Consider the following 22,949-nt stretch of genomic DNA (forward strand, 5'->3'; position numbering starts at 1 on the left):
AATTGGAGTACACCCATGGAAGTTTATGCCTTGTGGCTGTTAGTGTTCCGGTTACCTGCCCTGGCCGCTTACGTAATTTCATTCAGCGTCCTTTCCTCACCTGTTGTCGCTGTCTAACATGGTGTGTAATTTTGACAGCTAATACATACTCCATTGTGGATTATCTATCACGTTTGTAACCTTTTGTGTTTGAGTTCTCATGTAGTGATTGATGTAAAACAAGTCGTTGTGTCAGTTGGTCCGTGGTTGTACTGTGATTGGGTTCCAACGGATCAAGTGTAGTTGGGTTCACCACCTGTCTCACCTAAGTGAACGAGAGCAGACTGACATCCCTGGAGGCTTCTGAGCGCCGTTGGCTTTATTACCTTTCCCACCGGTGTTTAATCATCTGTCTTAAGCTATTTAAAATTTTTGGTTTATGGATTTTTTAATTTTGGAAAATTAATTATGGGCTTTCAGCTTTGCAAATTTATTCTTAAAATTATCTTTTAAGCTTAAACATTGCGGCTTACTGCCTTTACAAGATTATGGTAATATATTTTAAGATTTTGAAATTTAATTGTGGCCTTCAGCCAATCATACTGCACCTTGCATATGTTTATTCTATCTACTTTGCCTTGAGGCTTGTCACCTACCTGTGATATTTGCTTCTTTTTAATTTTCTTTGGTATTTTAACTGCCTTTTTTATTTCTAAGATTTCTTGTTGGAGGCCTTCAGCCGTAAAAGAGTTTTATTTGGTAAAGGCTGGGCTATATGCCTCTTTTGTTGCAAATGTGTTATTAAATGACAATAAATTACAAATTTATTTGGACCTCTCCACAAACCTAATTACCTGTTCTGCCCAGCAGGTTTAGCGGGCATATCAGGTAATCTTATGAATATACCTCTGAACAAAATATGTAACTGTATATACTGTACATATGGGAATTTAACATTTGTAATCCTTTATATACATTTGTGCTTTATGTAGTTCTGATACAAAGTAGACATACAAAGTATTTTCATATAGTTTTTTCTAAATATTTTACTTTTGTACTTCGAGAATGGCATTGAAATTTATCAATTCATAACATAATTCAAGTAACTATTTACTTAAATTGGTTATGCTGAATCTTGGAACATGATTGCATATTTAGGTGGCGAGTTATTTTTACAAACATGTAGATTACTTTTTTTTTAAACTAGAGCTACAGATTTATCAAGATGATTTTATACAATTTTATACTGAAATAAACATAATTAACTCAAAATCATGCAATTTACACATTTGTTGTTCAGTGTTATTAGGACTGTTAATCTGTATGTTCGTTGCAGAACACAGTTCATATCTTTCGTGTGATCACTTGTTAATATTACGTAAAAAACAGATTCCAGATAGGAAATGTACGAGATAACTCCAATTATACACAACTAGGTGCAAACACATTGTCGTAAACGTGATAGCTTCATACTTTTAGGAAATGTTGTGTCAAGAAACTGGTACAATGGATTAAGCTTAATTTTAGTTGAATCAACAGACACATCCTTCACAAAATTACTCTGCATTTGTAAACGCTATTTCAGCGTCTCAGTGCAAAAAAATAGTGTGCACCTGCTTGGGTTTAGGGGAATCAGTATCTGGCACAGTTGAAGCCATTGTTATTTCCATAAAAGCTTTGTTGGAGTCACATAAATTTAACTCAGAATATATGACTGAGTTCATGGTTAACAATGCTTACGTGACCACAAGAATTAACAATGGCGTACATGAGAGGCTGAAACGAGGTTTACACTTACTTATGATACCTTATGTTTGTGATTGCAATCAACAGACGAGTCATTTCCAAACAGTTTGCTCATCCTTCTAACAATGTACAGGCACATTTATAAAACGTTAAAAGACAGGGAGTAATCAAGGAAAATTCCAGCTGTGTGCAAGACGGGGTGGCTTTCTATCGAGCCGGTTGATAGAACAATATTATCACAGTTGAAAGAAATGAAAGTTCCCTTTCAGATTCTCAGATCTAAACAAAACTGCTAGACAGCGTCGCTGTGAATACGCTGTGTTTGTGTTATTTAAAACCAATAGTACAAGAAGTTTGAAAGACAACCAGGGCCTTTGAAAGTGAGAACGTATGCCTTACAAGACTGTTTCAGGATTTGACAATTCTCATTCATTTATAGAGTAGAAAAACTGTAATACTTATAGGGAAAATAGGTACATTGAAAAGCGACAATGACTCGTATGTAGATCCTAAAGCACATATGAGGTATGAAGTTGAAAAAATGGTTTCAGAAATGAAACTCAGATGTTTAACTGAAGATCTCCTTTGTAATCGGTGCGTAGACTACACAATAAAATACACATCAGAACTAAGAAATATACTTCCTAATAACATTCACATCCTGAAAAAAATTATCGTATTCTCTGTAAACGCGGTTCTCATGTCTCTTACGGAAACGGTTACTGTTTTAGCTAGTTATACTAAGCCTGATGTAATCGTATCCATCAGTGGTCATTGGCGGAATATCAGTTTCATAAAATGGGGTGACAATAGTAATACAGAGAATTTTTGTTCTGAAGTAGTTCCAGAAGCATAAATTCCTTTCACGAGTTACAGTGTCTCCTAATTAAAGTATTAAGTCTCCCATACTCAAATCAGAATTTGAGAGTGTTTTTAGTCAAATTAGAATTGTAAAATCAAAACTGCGTAATGCAATGAAAATCGATACTCTGAAATTCTTACATTAAGAAGTGAGCTAAATTGCATGGGAAAGTGTTGTCACTAATATGAGGCAGTTTGCTCCTGACAACGGATCAGCCAGATCTAGTCAGTCATCTTCAGGAATGGTGGAATATGGAAGTGAGGATGTAACTTTTAAAAAAAACACCTTGTTTTACGTAGTACCTTATTCTCATGATCAATAAATTTTAAGAGAAGTTTAATATTATACTTATTTCTATATTGTCTTTAAATTTGGGATTTTTTTTATTGAAAACGGCGACTTTTTAAATGACCCTTGGGAAATTTCAGTCACACCGAGTTGGCAACACTGCTGACGGCTGTTTGAATCACACCATACTGTCACACTAATTGGCGTGTACACACAGATCGTTGATTTAGTGACCGTTCAAGACGTGTCTATAACCAGAAGTTCACAGTATTTGGCGTTTTTCACTGGACGAAGGTTTGATTTGTGACTGCTTTCCCCGCTCTCTTCCGCAACGTCCAACCACTAGTAAGTGAAATGTTCTTTTATATTCATATAGCTTATTCCGAATGTGACACATTACTTCTCACCGCCATCTATCTCCCTTTCACTTTTCATCCATCACAAAAAGTATTACATGCACATAGCACATTTAGTTCCTAGGAACGAATCAAACTAGTTTATTCCGCCCCCTTCAACCTACATATGGAAAATCTCAGAAGTGTTTGGATTTCGTTCATTAGTAATTGACCACTATTTAACCAACAGTGCATCTGATGCATTTACACTACATTACGTTAGAAAGCTATACATTTAAGACTTCCTTTTTTGTGCAGGTGGATCTTCCGAGTGATCAATATATCATGTTTCAGTTCAACTCAGATGGGAACACAGTATAGTACAGTTTAGTACATGTTGTGTCTTCGTCAGTTGTACTTAGCAAGACAATTGATTTAGTCATTCACTGAAAATTGAAGACTGCATTTGCAATGTCCGAACATAGGATGGAGAAAGGATACGAGACGTGCAAGAGCGAATCCAGGCCGGGAACATCATTTTTCCTTAAGAAATTAGAAACTTATTTCAAAATATATCCAAAATCAGAATGATAAAACCACAATCTTCTCTTGCACCAGGAATATAATAATGAACAGCCGCTTTCTCTCACATAGTCGGTCTTTAAGACAACAAAAATATTTATTTAAACCGTAAGCTCCACTTACATAAGCGAAATTTAAAACGTAGAAACAGTCACTGAAATAACTACGGTGTTTCACAACATGTAGGCCGTGGCAACTTTACCACCACAGGGATCACTCTGGAAATTTGGTAGAGAAGTTAAAGTAACCCAAAATTTAAAGGCACACAAGTACAACAGTGGAATCAAGCAAAAGTCCTTAAATTAAATACCACAACAGGCAACAACAAGAATCAATCCTCAGAGAAAGAGGACAAATTTACAACTTAAAGTCTGATAATCTTCCAGTGCGTTACTAGAGGTGTGCAACAAATTTAGACCAAGCTGACTATCAAGAGCAGTGAATTACAGATCGAATTTAAAAGTTCAAAATCTAATTACAGTAAATGTTCGTAAAGCCAACTATAGAAAATAGATTATTTGGTTCATTACGTTAGATCACAAGACGGGGCCAGAGGGAATAGGCAGATACTTAAAACTACACATGAAACATATTATACGGATTACGTAACTTGTATGGCAGTTGAAACCAGAATCAAAACTCCAGAGAGAGCTAACGGCCACCGGCTATACGCACAGACCGAAGTACAGAAGTGCGTACACGTGGCAAGCACCGAGTCGATTTCAATGTCACGACTCAGAAACCAAGGCTTACCCTTTGCGACAATGCAGTCAAGAGGTCCGTCAATAATGTCTTCAGGACTTTCAAGAATTCATAAAGACCTTCAACTAAAGTAACGCTCGGCAAGCAATTAGTTAACTATAAGTTAAGGGAATAAAGCTTAAACTTTTAAAAATCAGCAGGAATTTAAATCACTCATACAGGGGTGAGGCACTTTCAATAACAAATAGCAGATTTATCAATAGACAGCTAATGCTCTTTTGCAAATGACAGAATAATAGAGGCAGGCTTACCCACCTGGCACGGATTTACATTTACAAATGAGATTGATGTTCTAGACTGTCAAGGTTTGTACACATCTACAAAAAAAGTTAAAAGAATCTTAGCTCAAAACATCGAAGCTGATTCAACATTACTCAAAACTTACAACAGATACGGAATGACTTAGATGTAAGCAGCTACGCACGGAAACGCCAGTGCACATTAAGTACTGGCGGCAGAGTCGGAGCAGAACAGATCAAAGACAAATTTACAATTTAAGTTAGTTGCCCGTCTCAGTAAATATTCATGTAACCCGAGACTAACTCAGGGGTCCCAGTGGACCAGCTGACCGTACACTCTCTCTTGAAAACCAAGAAATCAGCCACAGTGTATGTTATCGTGCATACGGCTCCGAATACAGTAAGAGACCCCAACGGCCAGCGTGTCAACAGAATGGTCCTGCAGTTCGTACCTGCTACCGCTTCGTACCAACACCAACTCGCGAACCGCCCCACAGGTCCAGTCTTATCCTCACTCGCAAACACAGATAAACTGAGCGAAAATTGCGCTACCCACATCTCCTATAGGGACGCCACGGTTCAAAATTGCCAGAACACGAACGAAATCATTGAATCATTGACAGCATCAATACGTGCACAAAGAAAGAAGGTCGGTAGCAACACTGAAGGCAATGATTGAAAATAGCTGCTGGTAAACCTATCGGGATGTAATGTCGTGGTCCACGAAACTTTTCTCTTCCTGACGTTTCGTCCAAGACTGCTCTGTACATCCTCAGAGGGGCCCCTCCATTGAGTCTTGCCGACTGACCAGTCAGACGTCTGAGAGCGACATATATACTGTAGGAAAGGCGCCGTGGTCGAAGTAGCACATGATGAGCAGAGATAATCCTTGTCAAAGATAAAACTTAACTATCGATTGTCGTCTTGTAAAGGTAAACCTCTCTAGCGATTCTGGAGAGCTAATGTCCACATGTCGCTAGGTTTCATTGCCTCCTCTTAGCGACATAGGGAAAGTAGCCCTCCAGAATCTGTAGACAGTTTTATCTCTGACAAGACGACAATCGGTATTAACTTTTACCTTTGGGAAAGATTAACTCTGCCTATCATGTGTTACTTCGACCACGCCTTCTTTCCTACAATATACATATCGCTTTCGGCAGTAAGACTGGTCAATCGGCAAGACTCAGCGGAGGAACGTCTCTGAGGATGTTTAGCGTAGTTCTGGACGAAACGTCAGGAACAGAAGAGTTTCTTGGACCACGACCTCACATCCCAAAGTTTACCAGCAACTATGTCAACCGTTCGTGAAAGTCTTCATTCTATGAATCAATGAGAAATGCTAACAGCAGAGCTTACGGAAAGATAAGTAGAAGTAAAATTAATTTTTTTTGTTTAAGATTTGTACTTAGAGTAATGTGCCGTTCCGATTCGATCCGCGAAAAGCTTATTTCTGCCCGCTTTCCGCGAGCGATGCACAGGTGGTGCCTACAGCGAGAGAAACCTGCGCAGGGCGCTGTTGGGCTGAATCGACGGCGAGCTCTCGTGCGTACAGCTGTACGCCAAGTGATTGGTTGCTCGGGAGGCGTGATAGCTACTGTTCTTGTTGCTGTCTCCCTGGAACGTGGCCGAGCTGCAGAGCTGGTGGTGCGGGTCCCCACTGATAGCGGACAGTTAATCTCCTTGTTGCTTTTGCGATGCAGACGAGGCTTGAAGATGGAGTTTCCTGTCTGTAAGCTTTAATGGTCATGATATTCTGCCGTTTGATAAGCTGTAATGATCTTCTTCTGAACTCTCTGTAAGTATAAGTGATAATAGAATTAACATTTGACTTACTTTGTGGTCCTTCCACACAAATTTGGTTTGGCAAATAGGATTTTAAACATTGCATTTAATGTCAAGTAGCCCTGAAATTTTTAAGAAAAATTTTGAAAGTGTGATGTTATATCTCGTGTTATTTGTTGCTTGACACTGATTTAGTTACTGACAAATCTTTGGCCCCTTGAAGGTGTACTGTGGCCTTCTCTGTTGCTTGTAGTGGGCCTGTACACGGAGCGTGGTACTGGCCGGTTGGATATGGAAATTTGGTTGCATATGAAAAATTACAAATAGCGGTTAAAATTTTGGGTGATTCCGTCCTAGGCCTTAGCAGGTCATAATCGTACTTCATTCTCATTCTGTTGTATCTGAACTTAATTTTCTAACCCATATTACTGGCTCTGCTTGTCATTAACATTAATCGTGACCTTACCAGCGTATTGACACAGTTGTAATTACTAGGATTTTGGGTATCTCATACTCCTGTGAGAAACTGCATTTAAGATCACAATAAAGTTAAATGTACAGCATATTACTGATGAATTTTATTAGTCCATTTACAGTGCCACTATATCTCTGTAATTGTAGAGTTGACTTTACGATGAACAGAAACGTTAATTTTACAAGAAGTGTTGTGAGTTGCGGGAATAACGCTTGGTTCCTTATTTTCAAGACCGTGTCAACTTTGAATATCTCAAGCAGACCAATGCTGTTCGATCCAGCAAATCATATTTCCTCTAAAATCAAATAACTTTATTAAAACCAGAAGAAAAGGTAAAAAATTACTAATACGTCGTTATAGTTACAGGTACAGAGTTTGATTTTACTACTAGCCATCTTGCACACACAAGTTCGATTGCGATCTCTGCAGGATTTCGTGGCTAGGAAGCGCCATATTCCTGATTAAAATTCTATTCTTCAATTACCTAACCCTCGACAACAGAAGACCACTGAGAGAATTCGCACACAAGGGTCTGAAACATGGTTCTGGAGATGACGATTTTACCGATTGGTACTAATTCCACACTGTAGCTATTATACAGCACTTGAAGTGATTATGATCATCCAGGGTGGGCAGGAGATATGCAGAGTAAGATACCCCGCTTTTTCCAGGTCTACAGATCCTATGAACATACCTTTGTTTGTCTTTACTTCCTTTATCAAGCGTAACGTCAAAGTTGCCTCACTGGTGATTTTACCTTTTCTGAAGCCAAACTGATCTTCACCTAACACATTCTCTATTTTATTCTGTATCATTATTCTTGTCAGCTACTTGGATGCACTGGCTGTTACGCTGTTTGTGCAACAATTTTCGCACTTGTCAGCTCTTGCAATCTTCGGAATTCTGTGGATGATATTTTCCCGAAAGTCAGATGGTATATCGCCAGACTCATACGCTCTAGACATGAACTAGTCTTTCCTGTAATTACTCTCAATATTAGTAACAACTTGTGGCGTTATGGATCAACGGCCATCGTTTCTGGAATGTTGTTGTTGTTGTTGTTGTCTTCAGTCCTGAGACTGGTTTGATGCAGCTCTCCATGCTACTCTATCCTGTGCAAGCTGCTTCATCTCCCAGTACCTACTACAACCTACATCCTTCTGAATCTGCTTAGTGTACTCATCTCTCGGTCTCCCTCTACGATTTTTACCCTCCACACTGCCCTCCAATGCTAAATTTGTGATCCCTTGATGCCTCAAAACATGTCCTACCAACCGATCCCTTCTTCTAGTCAAGTTGTGCCACAAACTTCTCTTCTCCCCAATCCTATTCAATACCTCCTCATTAGTTACGTGATCTATCCACCTTATCTTCAGGATTCTTCTGTAGCACCACATTTCGAAAGCTTCTATTCTCTTCTTGTCCAAACTAGTTATCGTCCATGTTTCACTTCCATACATGGCTACACTCCAAACAAATATTTTCAGAAATGACTTCCTGACACTTAAATCTATATTCGATGTTAACAAATTTCTCTTCTTCAGAAACGCTTTCCTTGCCATTGCCAGTCTACATTTTATATCCTCTCTACTTCGACCATCATCAGTTATTTTACTTCCTAAATAGCAAAACTCCTTTACTACTTTAAGTGTCTCATTTCCTAATCTAATTCCCTCAGCAGAAAGAGAAATCCTTTGGAAAGGAATGAGCTCATGCTTTACTTCAATTATATGTTATAAATTAATGGCTGTATAATAAATTTTGTTTAGGAAAGCTTAATAAATGATTAGTGTCGGGGGATAAGGCTTGGGCGCGACACATTAAGGTGCCAATTGTTTCAGTGTAGGTCACAAGTCCTAGTTTCTACCTTCGTTTTTTCTATGTTTGGACTGCAAAATTTAGGAATTTGGGTCAGAGTCGGAGCCCGGATATAAAGGGACTGGCCGTGCATTCTGAGGAACAGTTCGTGAACCAGGGGAATACCGAAAGCTGTCTTATATACACTATCTGATCAAAAGTATCCGGACACCCGGTTGAAACTGACTTACAAGTTCTTGGGCCCTCCGTCAGTAATGATAGAGTTCAGTATTGTGTTGGCCCACCCTTATCCTTGATGACAACTTACACTCTCGGAATAGTTCAATCAGGTGCTGGAAGGTTTCTTGGCGTATGGCACTAAGTTCTTCAAGGGGTTGTGCACAGAGGAGAGGTATCGATGTCGGTCGGTGAAGCATGGAGCGACGTCGGCGTTCCAAAACATCCCAAAGGTGTTCTATACGTTTCAGGTCCGGACTAGTCCATTACAGGGATTTTATATTGTCGTGTAACCACTCCGACAAAGGCCGCGCATAAAGAAAAGGTGCTCGATCGTGTAGAACGATGCAATCCCCATCCCCGAATTGCTCTTCACAGTGGGAAGCAAGAAGGTGCTTGAAACATCAGAAATAAGCTTTTCGAGGATCGAATCGGAACGGTTCTTAAATAAAAAAAATTAATTTTACTTCTAGTTATCTTCCGTAAGCTCTGCTGTTAGAATTTTTCATTGATTCATAGAATGAAAACTTTCACGAACGGTTGACATAGTTGCTGGTAAACTTTGGAATATGAGATCGTGGTCGAAGAAACTCTTCTGTTCCTGACGTTTCGTCCAGAACTACGCTGGACATCCTCAGAGACCAAGCCAGGCGTGATGTGTGGCTCATCAGCAGCCGCTCAACAATGAAATCACAAGTTTTCTTACATCCCGCCTAAGTGTCAAAGTACTTGCAGTGGATCCTGATGAAGTAGGGTATTCCTGTGTGATGGAGTGGGTAGATGTCTACCTATTACATATTACGACTCTCTTCAACTGTCGGCGGTCTCGTTCAGCCAACAGACGAGGTCGACCTGTACTCTTTTATGCTTTACGTGTCCCTTCACGTTTTCAGTTCACTATCACATCGGGAGTAGAGGACCTAGGGATGTTTAGGAGTGTGGAAATCTCGCGTACAGACGTATGACACAAGTGACACCCAATCACCTGACTAAGTTGAAAGCACGTGCATTTCGCGGAGCGCCCCATTCTGCTCTCTCATGATTTCTACTGACTACTGAGCTCTCTGATATGCATTACCTGACAGTAGGTGGGAGCACAACGCACCTAATATTAAAAATGTATGTTTCTGGGGGTGTCCGCATACTTTTGATCATATAGTGTAAGTCATGAAGTTTAATGGAAGTTACCCAGCCATACGGGCTGTGATAGAGCAAGGTTGAACTCTCTGCAGTTAGGTGCATAAGGGGAAGTCTTCATATTTAACAAAAACAAGCGTGCAGTGGCAAGCAACTCTGAAATAGAAAAATTGAAAATTTGTAGTAGGAACTTATGGAACCAAACTGTTTAGGTCATCTGTCCCTAAGCTTAGACGCTACTTAATCTAACTTCAGCTAACTTACGCTATGGTCAACACACACACACACACACATGCCGGAGGGAGGACTCGTACCTCCGACGGTGTAGCCGTGCGGACCGTGACAAGACGCCTAGATCGCGCAGCCACCGAGTGGAGCAGCTCTGAATCAGTCGTGTGGTATATTGTGTAGAACTTAGTAAAATTTTCTCGCAATGGCACCGAATTTAGCAAATTATGATGAATGGTCTGAGCTCTCAATTTTACACATTAGTGGGCGATAGTCTTCAGCTTAGTTTGCTGCGCTGAAATCTGCGGACTTGTTTGGCAGAAGACTGTCAGTTAGATCTGGAAGGTAACCTCACTCTCACGTAATCATGTGCTCAACCAGATATTGAAGTGCGGATTCTGCGCCATAGACTGTTATTTTGTTAATTAAACACAATATCAAACAAATTTTGTTTGTCACCCATAGTTATTAGTTACTTATCTCCTACCGTTTAATAATTCCAGATGTAAGAGGCACAGGCTATCAACTTGATTGAAACAGACTGCAGCCGTGTGTGGTCGCTCCCGAAGACAATCACGAGACAAACAATTTAGCGGCCACACATGCTACCAGTATCCACGAAGCTGAAACGAAACATTTATTATCTATTATGGTGCAACAACTTCTGCAAGGAAACTATCAGAAATGATCCCTGAATGACCGTTCAATATCTTTGAGATGCATGAGAGTTATCCAGAAAGTAATACATCTATTTTTTTTCTTCAACAATTCTTTATTGAACATAATGAGAATTACACACACGAAAGAACGGTGTTTTATCTACACACCATTTTTATCCACATAATCAGCGTCCCGATCTATGGCCTTCCTCCAGCGCGAAACAAGGGCGTGCTACCCCGTCGGTACCAGTCCTTGTTCTGGTAGCGGAACCAGGGCTTCGCTGCGTGGATCCCCTCCTCATCGTCCTCAAAATGTCTTCCACGAATGGCATTCTTTAATGGCCCAAACAAGTGGAAGCTCGCTGCAGCATTTCAGGTGCCACAGCCGTGGAGCTCCGCCGAATCGCCTTCTGGTTACCTCACTCTCCGCTCCCAGCGACGACTAACTGTACCTCTGTCGACAGCAGTTGCTCCATAGACTTCACACAAGCGTTTGTGAATATTCCCCACATTTTCTTTCTCTGCGGTGAGAAATTCAATGACGGCATGTTGCTTGTGACGTACATCACTTACAGACGCCATTTTGGAACTGTCCTGCAGCTACGCCATCTGTCGGAAGAGATGGAAACTTGGCGCGCTCACTCAGGAGACTTCGAACAATACATACATAACGCTTCGCATTCGTAGCATTGTTTTCCGCTGAGAAAAAAAAAGCGGTATATTACTTTCTGGGCAACCTTGGTATCTATTGCAAAATATTAAAACGTATACGTTATGCTGTATCTCGAAGAGATGACATTCTCCATGCCAACTAGCATTTATTCTGGACCGAGCGAGTTGGGGCAGTGGTTAGCACAGTGGACTCGCATTGTGGAGGACTGCGGTACAAACCCGCGACTGACCATTCTGATTTCGGTGTTCTGTTGTTTCCCTGAAATCGCATCAGGCAAATGCCGAGGTGGTTCCTTTTAAAAACCAACTTACGCCTTTTGTCGTGATATCCTTAAATTCATGGATCGAAGCAGTGAGGTTGATACAGTAATTCTTGACTTCTACAGAACAACTGACCCAGAAAGACACGAAAGCATACTGACGAACGTACGATCGTATGGAAGATTTAGCGAAATTTGTCTCTTAGTAGGGTGGAAGCAAGATACTATCTTAGATGAAGAATTCTCGACAGTCGTACAAGTAATTTCACGCGTGTCCCAGACATGACTGCTAGAATCTTAGCTGTTCATGTTGTACGCCAATGACCCAGTAGACAATATAAAAGGTAATATCAGGATGAAATCATCTATAAGGATGTAGTGCCTGAGAAAAATGGACATAAATATTGAGCCATACGCTGATAAAGATTTTAAAATGATGCAAAGGTATGGAAATTCAGTAGTCATATACATAAAATTGTGCCTTTCACAGAACGAAAACATGTTGTATCCTAAGACAACAATATCAATGAATCACGAACTGGGATTAATCAACTCATAAAAGTTTCTAAGTGTAACAACTCGTTGCAATATGAAATGACACAACTTGACCTCATAAAATTAACAGGTGGGACATGAAGGGATCGTCAGTGTGTGTGTATGTGTGTGTGTGTGTGTGTGTGTGTGGGGAGGGGGGGGGGGGTAGGGACGGCCGGTGTTGGGCGGGGGGGCTTGGAGGGCGGTAGAAGAGAGACGCGGCTTGAATAAGACAGAAACAGTAGAGAACGGCATCTATCAGTTTTCGACAGGAAAACTTCTACCAAAACATGAAATGAAACAATCACATTCTATCATAAGCGAAGCAGACGGAAAACTTCAGTTCTCAGCAGGAGACTGGAAAAAGTCGATCAGACCACTTAAACATCGCCTGCAAAACACTTCTGCGATCCATATTGAAATAAGGCGCAAATGTGTGGTGCGCTTACACAAAAGCAGGGCAGAAGGGATGCTCGCAGGCTTGCTTGGCTCAAGGGGAAGAGTCACAGAAATATTGGGAAACCTGTACTGGCAGGTGCTTGAAGACAGACGAAATATCCCGGGAAGGCCTTGCAAGAACCTGTCGAGGAATATGCTGCAAACATATACGAATCAAAAAATTAAACATATTAGAGCACACAAAAGGACAGCGAGTACAATGAGAATTGGGCCTGATAAGTGGTTCTATGGAAAATACGTCGGTAACTATAATACAAGCTACAAACCGAAAAACATATGTTTTTCATATTAGGTGCATTGTGCTCCCACCTACTGCCACGTACTCCATATCAGTGACCTCAGGACTCATTAGGCATCGTGATAGAGAAAAGTGGGGTGATCCGCGCACTTTAAGGACTTCGAACATGGTCAGGTAATTGGGTGTCACTTCTGTCATCGTCTGTACGTGAGATTTCCACACACCTAAACATCCCTATATCCACTGTTTCAGATGCGATAGTGAAGTAGAAATGTGAAGGGACACGTACAGCACGAAAGTGTACAAGCCACCCTCGTCTGTTGACTGACAGAGACCGCCGACAGTTAAAGATGGTCGTAATGTGTAATAGGCAGAAATCCATCGAGGAATTACAAACTGCATCAGCATCCACTGCAGGTTCTACCACAGTTAGGCGGAAGGTGAGAAAACTTGGATTTCATGGTCCAGCGACTGCTCGTAAGCCAGACATCACGCCGGTAAATGCCAAACACGCCTCGGTTGTTGTAAGGAGCGTAAACACTGGGCAATTGAACAGTGGAAAAATGTTGTGTGCAGTGACGAATCACGGTACACAACGTGGTGATCCGATGACAGGGTGTGGGTAGGGCGAATGCCCTGTGAACGTCATCGGCCAGCGTGTGTAGTGCCAAGACCAAAATTCTGAGGCGGTGGCGTTATGTTGTGGCCGTGTTTTTCATGGCACTATCACAGAACAGGCCAACATTGATATTTTAAGCGCCTTCTTGCTTCCTACTGTTGAAAAGCAATTCGGGGATGGCCATTGCATCTTTCAAGAAGATAGAGTACCTGTTCATAATGAACGGCTTGTGGCGGGGTGGTTACACGACAGTAACATTCCTGTTTTGGATTGGGCTTCACTGTCATGATCTGAATCCTACAGAACGCTCTGGGATGTTTTGTAACGCCGACTTCGTTCCAGGCCTCACCGACCGACATCGATACCTCTCTTCAGTGCAGCACTCCGTAAAGAATGTACTGCCATTCCCCAAGACACTATTCAGCATCTGATTGAACGTATGTCTGCGGAAGCTGTCTTGAAGGCTAAGGTTGGGTCAACACTACACAGAATCCTAGCGTTACGCATGGAGCGCCCCACGAACTTGTAAGTGATGTTTGGCCAGGTGTCCGGATACTTTAGATCAGATGATGTTGGTCTCGCGCCATGGGACGGGGTGATGTGAACGCTGTTTCTCACGCCTCAACGCAAATCACAGAAGCTTGCAGACACACGAGGCACAAACGTTTAACTCTTGAGCATTTATAACAGAATTGGGATTTTTCATGTTTTAATATTTTAACAATTTATGTCTTGGTTAAATAAATAAATAAATTTGCACTAAAACCGAAACACCCCTGGTGAGAGAATTAAGGAATTTTATTGATACTTGTTTTAAATAAATATATGTCGTTTATATTTCAGTTTCAGGTGCACACTGTTTTACAGTATTACTAGATTTCACTTTATCAGCGCTACTACAGAGATAAGAAGATGATACAGGGAGTTCGAAACAAGTCATACTCTAAAAATTGTGCCACAGTATCTGAAAAATTAACCATACATATTTTTTTAAATAAATTTGTTTTTGTTTAAAGATTCGAGTCGTTATACGATCGCGTAAACATGCTATCCTCGGATAATCTTGAGATGAGCAATTAGCACACTGTCTTGTCATAAGAACTTGCTATTCACAGAAAACAAACCATTTTAAATATCTCAGCTTTGTAGCACTGCACCAACAGGAAAGATCCTCCAAAACTGTGTTCTGCTACCTATGTCCTTTAATTTCGTTCTCTATATTTTCTGATTGATGACACTAAAATACATTGTCACTTTAACAGCACTGTATCTTTTGACAGGTTATACGTTTACGTATAAAATTTCTTCTACTTGTTTACGGTAACTTCATTTTCGGGCCTGATTTTTTATCTCATTATTAGGTTCATAACTACACTCTAAATCAAGTCTGAAGGATAAGAGATACAGTGATGGAACATGATAAGGCTTCAACTTGTATTTGGGAGGAGGATTCAGCAGTTCACTTCTTAAATGCCTTCGGAAATTTGAACCAGCAGAATATATTGGGTACACACAAGCATTTACAGCTGAAAACGAATAGGCATGTTTACAAGAATTTGCAATTTTTTATTTTGTCTCATTGCTGATAGGAATTACACAAAACTTAATTCCTACATTCTTTAGTTTTCTGTAGGAGTTAGAGCAAGTCGCTATAGACATAAAACCATTATTTTTTGTCATTTATTTCGTTTTCCATCATTCCTTAGCTGCTTGAAAATTCGTGGAGTGTGCTCCGCCTATGCAACTGTCGCCTGTGACGTCATCGACGCAACTTGTTACTGCGCACACACTCCGTGAATGCTACCGTTTATTCTTGTAAGTACCCTCTGCCACTTGCTTCCCAGTGGTTTGCCGAGGATAGGTACATGTGCAGATTCCTAATATTATAAGAAGTCTACTTCAGCATCGAAGAGACTTACTTCGCAATTCAGGAATATACAGGGTGTTCGGAAATTCCCGTTAGGAACTTCTAGGATCTGAAGAAGGGCGTGAATAGATAATATTCTGAACTAGAACCCATGTTGGAGAACGTAGGTTTACCGTGGTACAACCATTTGAAAACATTTTGATAACGCGGTCGCTTTTAAAAGAAAATGATTGGGAGTGATCCACTACATCACTTGTTTTACAATTCCACTCGTTAATAGACAAAGAAACTGTCCGCGTACTTATTGACGGGTTGTCTTAAACTTGACGCAGTACAGCCTCTTCCAATCTGGATGAGCGGCGTCTCCTTGGACCACCATAGTAACGCCTGATGACTCTGAAGGTACCTTTTATCGAAGCCGCTGGCGACCAGGGAATGCGACAGAGTCGGACGTTATGAAGAACGATGAGCAGCAATTCCATTCCAGTGAGCTTCAACCATGTTGCTCTAAAACTCACAGATACGTGAATAAAGCTCGAACCGGGTCAGATAGGTAGCAGAGACGTCAAATGACCATCAGCCGATCCAGTATAACCGCCCATTACCATACCTAACCTGTTGTGTACCTGCCTAGTTAAACATGTTTACAAACTGCTACATCACGTAAATGGTACGTTTCTGGATATGGGTTCCTATTCAAAATGTTATGCACTCGCTCCCCTCTGCAAGTCATACAAGTCTGTGACGGTAATATCCGAACACCTTGTATAACCGATGATTATAACAGAAAGTGACCTACTTCTTCTGACGTATTTAAAGACAAAGTCGTATTTACCGTTGTATGTGATTTATTCGTCTGATTTTAACAGGCCGTATATTCGTCGTCACCTTCCGAGAACCAAATAACGCTATTTCGTGCCAGCTACTAAGTCCACAGTAGGTAACGACGCTCCCGCATACAGGGAATGCTTCCGATCGCCACTTCGTCCCTGCGACGCAAAGGCCCCTCCGACTTAATAATTCATCTCACTACTCATTTGCATATAAAGTGCACGGCCACTGACTTCAACACAGGATCAATAATGCACATATCTATGGATCGCCGCGCCGTGTTATACACAAAACATTACTTCACTTAATTTCGAACGAGACTATGCAAATTTGTCTTTCGTTAAAATTGTAAATTGAGCAAACATTCGCCGGCGTAACCTAACTGAGGCAGTACGGAGGCCCCTACCGGCTAGGGTGGCAGCCTTGCGAAACGCGCCGTGCCTCGGGTAATAACGACGTGAGTTCAGGACAAATATTTAACCAAGCGAAAGGCATTGTCTGCGATACGATCTGGGACATGTAGCTTCATTAGGAATCCTGCACTTGGCCTCCCCTCGCTACACAGGGGAAGGGCCGATGGCGTCTCGCACAAAGGGGCGCTATGGCAATCGCAGTGTGCTCTGCTTCGCCACAAACACGCTGCAGCAACGGCTCAAGAGTCATCAAGCATAAAGCAATAGCGCAGTGTGAGAACTGTTTATTGAAAAACGCGCAGTGGTAATGAGTGATGCAGTCACGTAGGTTTTTGTACGTCCATCCTTTTGACTAGAGATCTTGGGGACCACGGCCCTTCACCACTGTATGAAAATGATACGCCTACAGCGTATTTATGATATAATGTATTGTGTAGCTACTAGTTTCGACATTTTAATGCGCCATCTTCAGGCCTTAGTTGGTGCTGAAGGGATTATCACGATCCATACATATGCTGCATCAGCGGCCAAGTAACTGGTTTACGCAAACTGTCTGTAACTGTGATGTCAGAACTCCAACCATCAACTGGCAGTTTAGGGACTTACTCTTGTTATCAAAACATTACAAAAAGTCATACGATCATGGGTCCAAAAATCTTCGTTTACCGAGGTATGAAAGAAATTCCCTGACTTTTGGATGCGTGATTTACTGAAAATGGGCATTTTCCCCCTTTTCTTGCTTACAGTCCACATGGAATTTGCTTAGTTCTCTGTTTTATAGTACCTTCCGTCACAATGATGTAATTCAGTGTCTGAAATGATGGATGCGCACTACCCGTATGGTCTAGAAAATGAAACTATCTACGTAGCACATCAGCGTTACGCTAAGCAGTACGCTGGTAGGCAATTATTTGTGCAAGAACGCTTTTACGACTGACCAACGCTTGCGAAATCGATTATTCGAGAGAAGAATTGCAGAAGGTGGGAGGCCACGGTTTGTACGAAGGATGAAACTACATCGACTGGTACAAGTAGAATTTCCAGAAGGAAAGGCGTCAATCCCCTGACAAACTGGAACATTCAATTGGGAATCTATGTCCATATCGTCGCCAACTGGTCCAAGGATTAAACGATGCAGACTTTCAACCGATTACCGTAAAAGCACGTTAGGGCAGTGTGCTGACTTGGTGCAGTTCTTACCAAATATATTATTTACTTGCTTTTCGTGTGACAGGACCTTCGTGAACCGTGCAAGGGGGCTTAATTAAAAAAAAAGGGACTAATATTAATGAATAAATGCAATAATTTTAGTAGCTGTGTGAAGTCTCGTAACCGGTTGGCCCTGACTAGTATTAGCACGCAGTCTGAGTGCATAAAATAGAAATAAGGAATGACAAGGAATTTCCATTAACACGATTGATTAATTAAGTCCCTTGCAACTATAAATGCTACGAAACAATAAAGCACAAGTGTAACTGTTCTGTGTCTGGTAGTGTGACTCAACGTACATGTATCTGACTCGGTTCTTTCTCAATACGACAAAATATTTTAAACACCATTTACAATTAACTAATGGAAAAACCAGAAATACTATAACTGTACATAGAAACCAGAATTACAAGTCTAATAAATAAACACGAGCCAGAATGCTTTGTTGACTCTACCTGTGAGCAAGAGGGATTGTCATTAAAGAAAACTGTAATACCTTTTTACCTCATTATATATTGACGAAAATATTCCATTACACCAGCATCATAAATCAAAAGCCCATCGCTTTTCTCAAATATATTCTGAAAATTGCAACTTCTTCCATCTATACATTACACCAACCGGACAACTTCTACTCTCTCGCTCAACAGAACAACAACTGGCCTCGACATCCTCTGAACTACTGCTGCCCAATGGAAGCGGCGGAATAATAATCTTCGGCGCAATATTTCGCGCTGTGACTCAGTGTAGCCATCTTTCAACCGCTGCGCTATCGATAACTCGCTGCACGTCTCCTTGCACACGATCTTTAGCGTGAAGGGGGCATGGCACGTCTGCCGCGAGTGGCGGTGAGACCGTTTTCCGGGAGCGGCTGTGAGAGAAGCAGCACGTACAGCGCGGATCTGCGGGGCTACGGGCTGGCCCTTTGTTTTGCCACCCGTGTGACTTTCAAGTCGGCCTGGCTGAGCCTCATCCAGACAAGCGACATGCACCGGAAACGGCAGTGGACGCATTATTTTTTCGGGCGACCAGAACTGGAGGTCTCCTGGCGACTCCAAGTTTTCCACTTTTGTCACAGCACAGCGGCTTTGCAGGCTCGGTGAGCTACTTTTACTTCGTAGCCTCGGTGATGAGAGAGCGTGTCATTTGTAGAGACAGAAGTTACTTTCCACTGTGAACATGGAGCGTGATAATTGTGACTGGTTCCCATTCTGCGTATGTTTTTGTCTTGATGGTTCTATATCTGACTCAGTTCAGCCCCTGCTGTTGTTGTTCGTGGCCTGGCAATTCGAGGAGTGTCTCGCTAGTATCAAAACATAATAGTGTAATGTTGTTGCATTAATTTGTTATGAAGGCGGTGCTGACAGACAATAAAAGCGGGTTAACAGTTGTGAGCTATCTGAGGAAGTTAACCTTGCATTACTGCGCAATTGTTTCACCAGGTATCCAGTCTAGCTTATCAAATTCTCAACCAGACTAACATTAATTATAATCTTTTAATAGTCATACGAAAACCGGTGATCCATATAAAAGAGAATTTAAATAAAAAGAAATAAATCAGTTTATATTAGGAAATTTATTTTAACATTGATCATTGAAATATCAGCATATTAAACTTGAGTCATAACTAAACTGGTGCCTTATTTAGGAATGTGAAAATGTGAGTTTGTAATCTTACGGAACACATCAAATACGGAGCCAAGATTGGGAGACTGCATACAACACTGCATTCATAAAATAACACACGAAGAACGTTGAAACATATGTAAGAGGAAATTAACCACAACCAACCGATTCAATTTTCACCCAAAGAATTTGCGTTCGTAGCGCAATCCTGTCCGTCATGTAATTATCACACACTGGTATACTAAATTCATTCTTACTCTCTGTGAAATCTTCCCGAAAAGAATAGCTGAGGGCTACTTTGATGATTACACCACATGCTTCTACATCTACATGACTACTCTGCAATTCACATTTAAGTGCTTGGCAGAGGGTTCATCGAACCACAATCATACTATCTCTCTACTATTCCACTCCCGAACAGCGAGCGGGAAAAACGAACACCTAAACCTTTCTGTTCGAGCTCTGATTTCTCTTATTTTATTTTGATGATCATTCCTACCTATGTAGGTTGGGCTCAACAAAATATTTTCGCATTCGGAAGAGAAAGTTGGTGACTGAAATTTCGTAAAAAGGTCTCGCCGCGACGAAAAACGTCTATGCTGTAATGACTTCCATCCCAACTCGTGTAACATATCTGCCACACTCTCTCCCCTATAACGCGATAATACAAAACGAGCTGCCCTTTTTTGCAACCTTTGGATGTCCTCCGTCAATCCCACCTGGTAAGGATCCCACACCGCGCAGCAATATTCTAACAGAGGACGAACGAGTGTAGTGTAAGCTGTCTCTTTAGTGGACTTGTTGCATCTGCTAAGTGTCCTGCCAATGAAACGCAACCTTTGGCTCGCCTTCCCGACAATATTATCTATGTGATCCTTCCAACTGAAGTTGTTCGTAATTTTAACACCCAGGTACTTAGTTGAATTGACAGCCTTGAGAATTGTACTATTTATCGAGTAATCGAATTCCAACGGATTTCTTTTGGAACTCATGTGGATCATCTCACACTTTTCGTTATTTAGCGTCAACTGCCACCTGACACACCATACAGAAATCTTTTCTAAATCGCTTTGCAGCTGATACTGGTCTTCGGATGACCTTACTAGACGGTAAATTACAGCATCATCTGCGAACAGTCTAAGAGAACTGCTCAGATTGTCACCCAGGTCATTTATATAGATCAGGAACAGTAGAGGTCCCAGGACGCTTCCCTGGGGAACACCTGATATCACTTCAGTTTTACTCGATAATTTGCCGTCTATTACTACGAACTGCGACCTTCCTGACAGGAAATCACGAATCCAGTCGCACAACTGGTCGCACGTGGTCAACTTGGTTTACACAGAGTGTAACTCCACAGTAATTTTGATAATTAAAATAAATTAGATCGAAAAGCAATTTACAAAAGAGAAACCTCGAACTGGTTATTATCGTCTTATTATTAACCTGTTGGATCAAACAAGCACGTGGTACTGGTCTCACAAAGTACACCCCACGTGGGTTGAACATAAAGAAAAGTTGCTATATTGAAAAATATTGTCAAGACGAGACGTTATAATCTCACTCACATTCGCATTTAAAATTGATGGTCTTATTTAGAGTCACTGATCAACACGTGGTTCCACTTTACTCACAAAGTAGTGACAAAGCAACTACCGGAATATATCCTGAACTTCACACTCGAATTACACTGTGTTGCAATTTAAGATAACATTAGATATTTAGAGCTAAACCTGAAATAAAGGTGATTAAATTTTCAGTTAGACTGATCTTAAGAAATCTATTGTCCTGCGGACTTAGCAGACACGCGCTTAGCCGGAGATCTTACCACTTCAGACGCTCGCCGCGGACAGACTGACCTGGGTTCCTACCTAGGGTGCTTCCATATACAAAACGGAAGTGATCTGAGAGGCAGATTCCTACACCAACATGACAAGGGACGGACAGGACCATACTAAGGATAGAAACCTCTTTGCTTTTAGAAAGTGTAGCTACCTGTTCCGACGTTGGTCCTACTGTTCTTTAGCAGACAGGCTTGTCTGCTACCCTCAAGCATGCAACTAGAAATGAATTTGCCTATTCATTCTTTCACACAGAAGGGAAGGGGGATGACAGTATCTTATCATATACTGTATATAAAAGAAAGCGGATGTAGGTTTCGTATGAGACTGTGTGATATGAATTGCATATAAACTGTGTTTTAAAGTGTAGTAGTGTGACAGATCGTTCTTGTTTATGTGTAAAAGTATCACGTTTCACTGCTCGGTCTCCTCCCAGATAGTCAGAAACACCACAGTATATTTAGAAGAGGAATTTATGCCGTAAATAACAACAGATTTAAGAAATTAACATGAAAGGAATCTAACAGAGACCTTTCAATAGCTCTCATTTGTTAATTGTCATGGAGCTGTTATTTGATGGTTTATTTTAAATTACCGGATTTTTGTAACTTGCTTTGATGTTTAATGCGTAATTACTCATGACGTTCAATTTTTTTTCCTTCCTGAAACGTTCTGCATTAAGTCGCCAAATTGCTTTCTTTAATTATTTGGAGCCCACAGGCTTGCATGTCTGACGCGGGCAAATTTTGTTGCATGTGTTTTGTTGGTTATACTTCCAAGGCAAACTCGCGTTTAACGTAGGTGAGGTTCATCAGCCATTCAGACATTCTTCAGAATCAAGTGTGATTGCCTTGGCCAGTTACTTATTATCTTTTAGTGACTTATCGCCGCTGTTTTGTCTATACTGCCAGCGTATAATCCGACGAGCTCAAGTTTTTGTTCGTTTTACTTAAAAGTTATTTCTCTCTTCATAAGGACATGATTTTGTGTTTATGTCTGGGGCGTGTACCAACTGGTTGATTAGAAAATCATGAGCGTGTTAAGTAGCGTATCGGGCCTGCTCTAAGTAATTTCGGAGCCGTTCGTCCGGACCACATTGCCTGATGCGGGATGGTTTCATATCAAGCAGCTTTAATTGTCTTTCATTCCTTGTAATGACCTTTTGGGTAAAGGTGAAGTATTTGTTGTATTTTAGTCAAACGCATTCAAAGGTCATCCGTTGTTTATTTTGAAGACTGTTTTCCCATCTTCTTATACTTTAGTATCGTAAAT

The sequence above is a fragment of the Schistocerca gregaria genome, chromosome 1 (genome assembly GCF_023897955.1).
Source record: "Schistocerca gregaria isolate iqSchGreg1 chromosome 1, iqSchGreg1.2, whole genome shotgun sequence".
Lineage (NCBI taxonomy): Eukaryota > Metazoa > Arthropoda > Insecta > Orthoptera > Acrididae > Schistocerca > Schistocerca gregaria.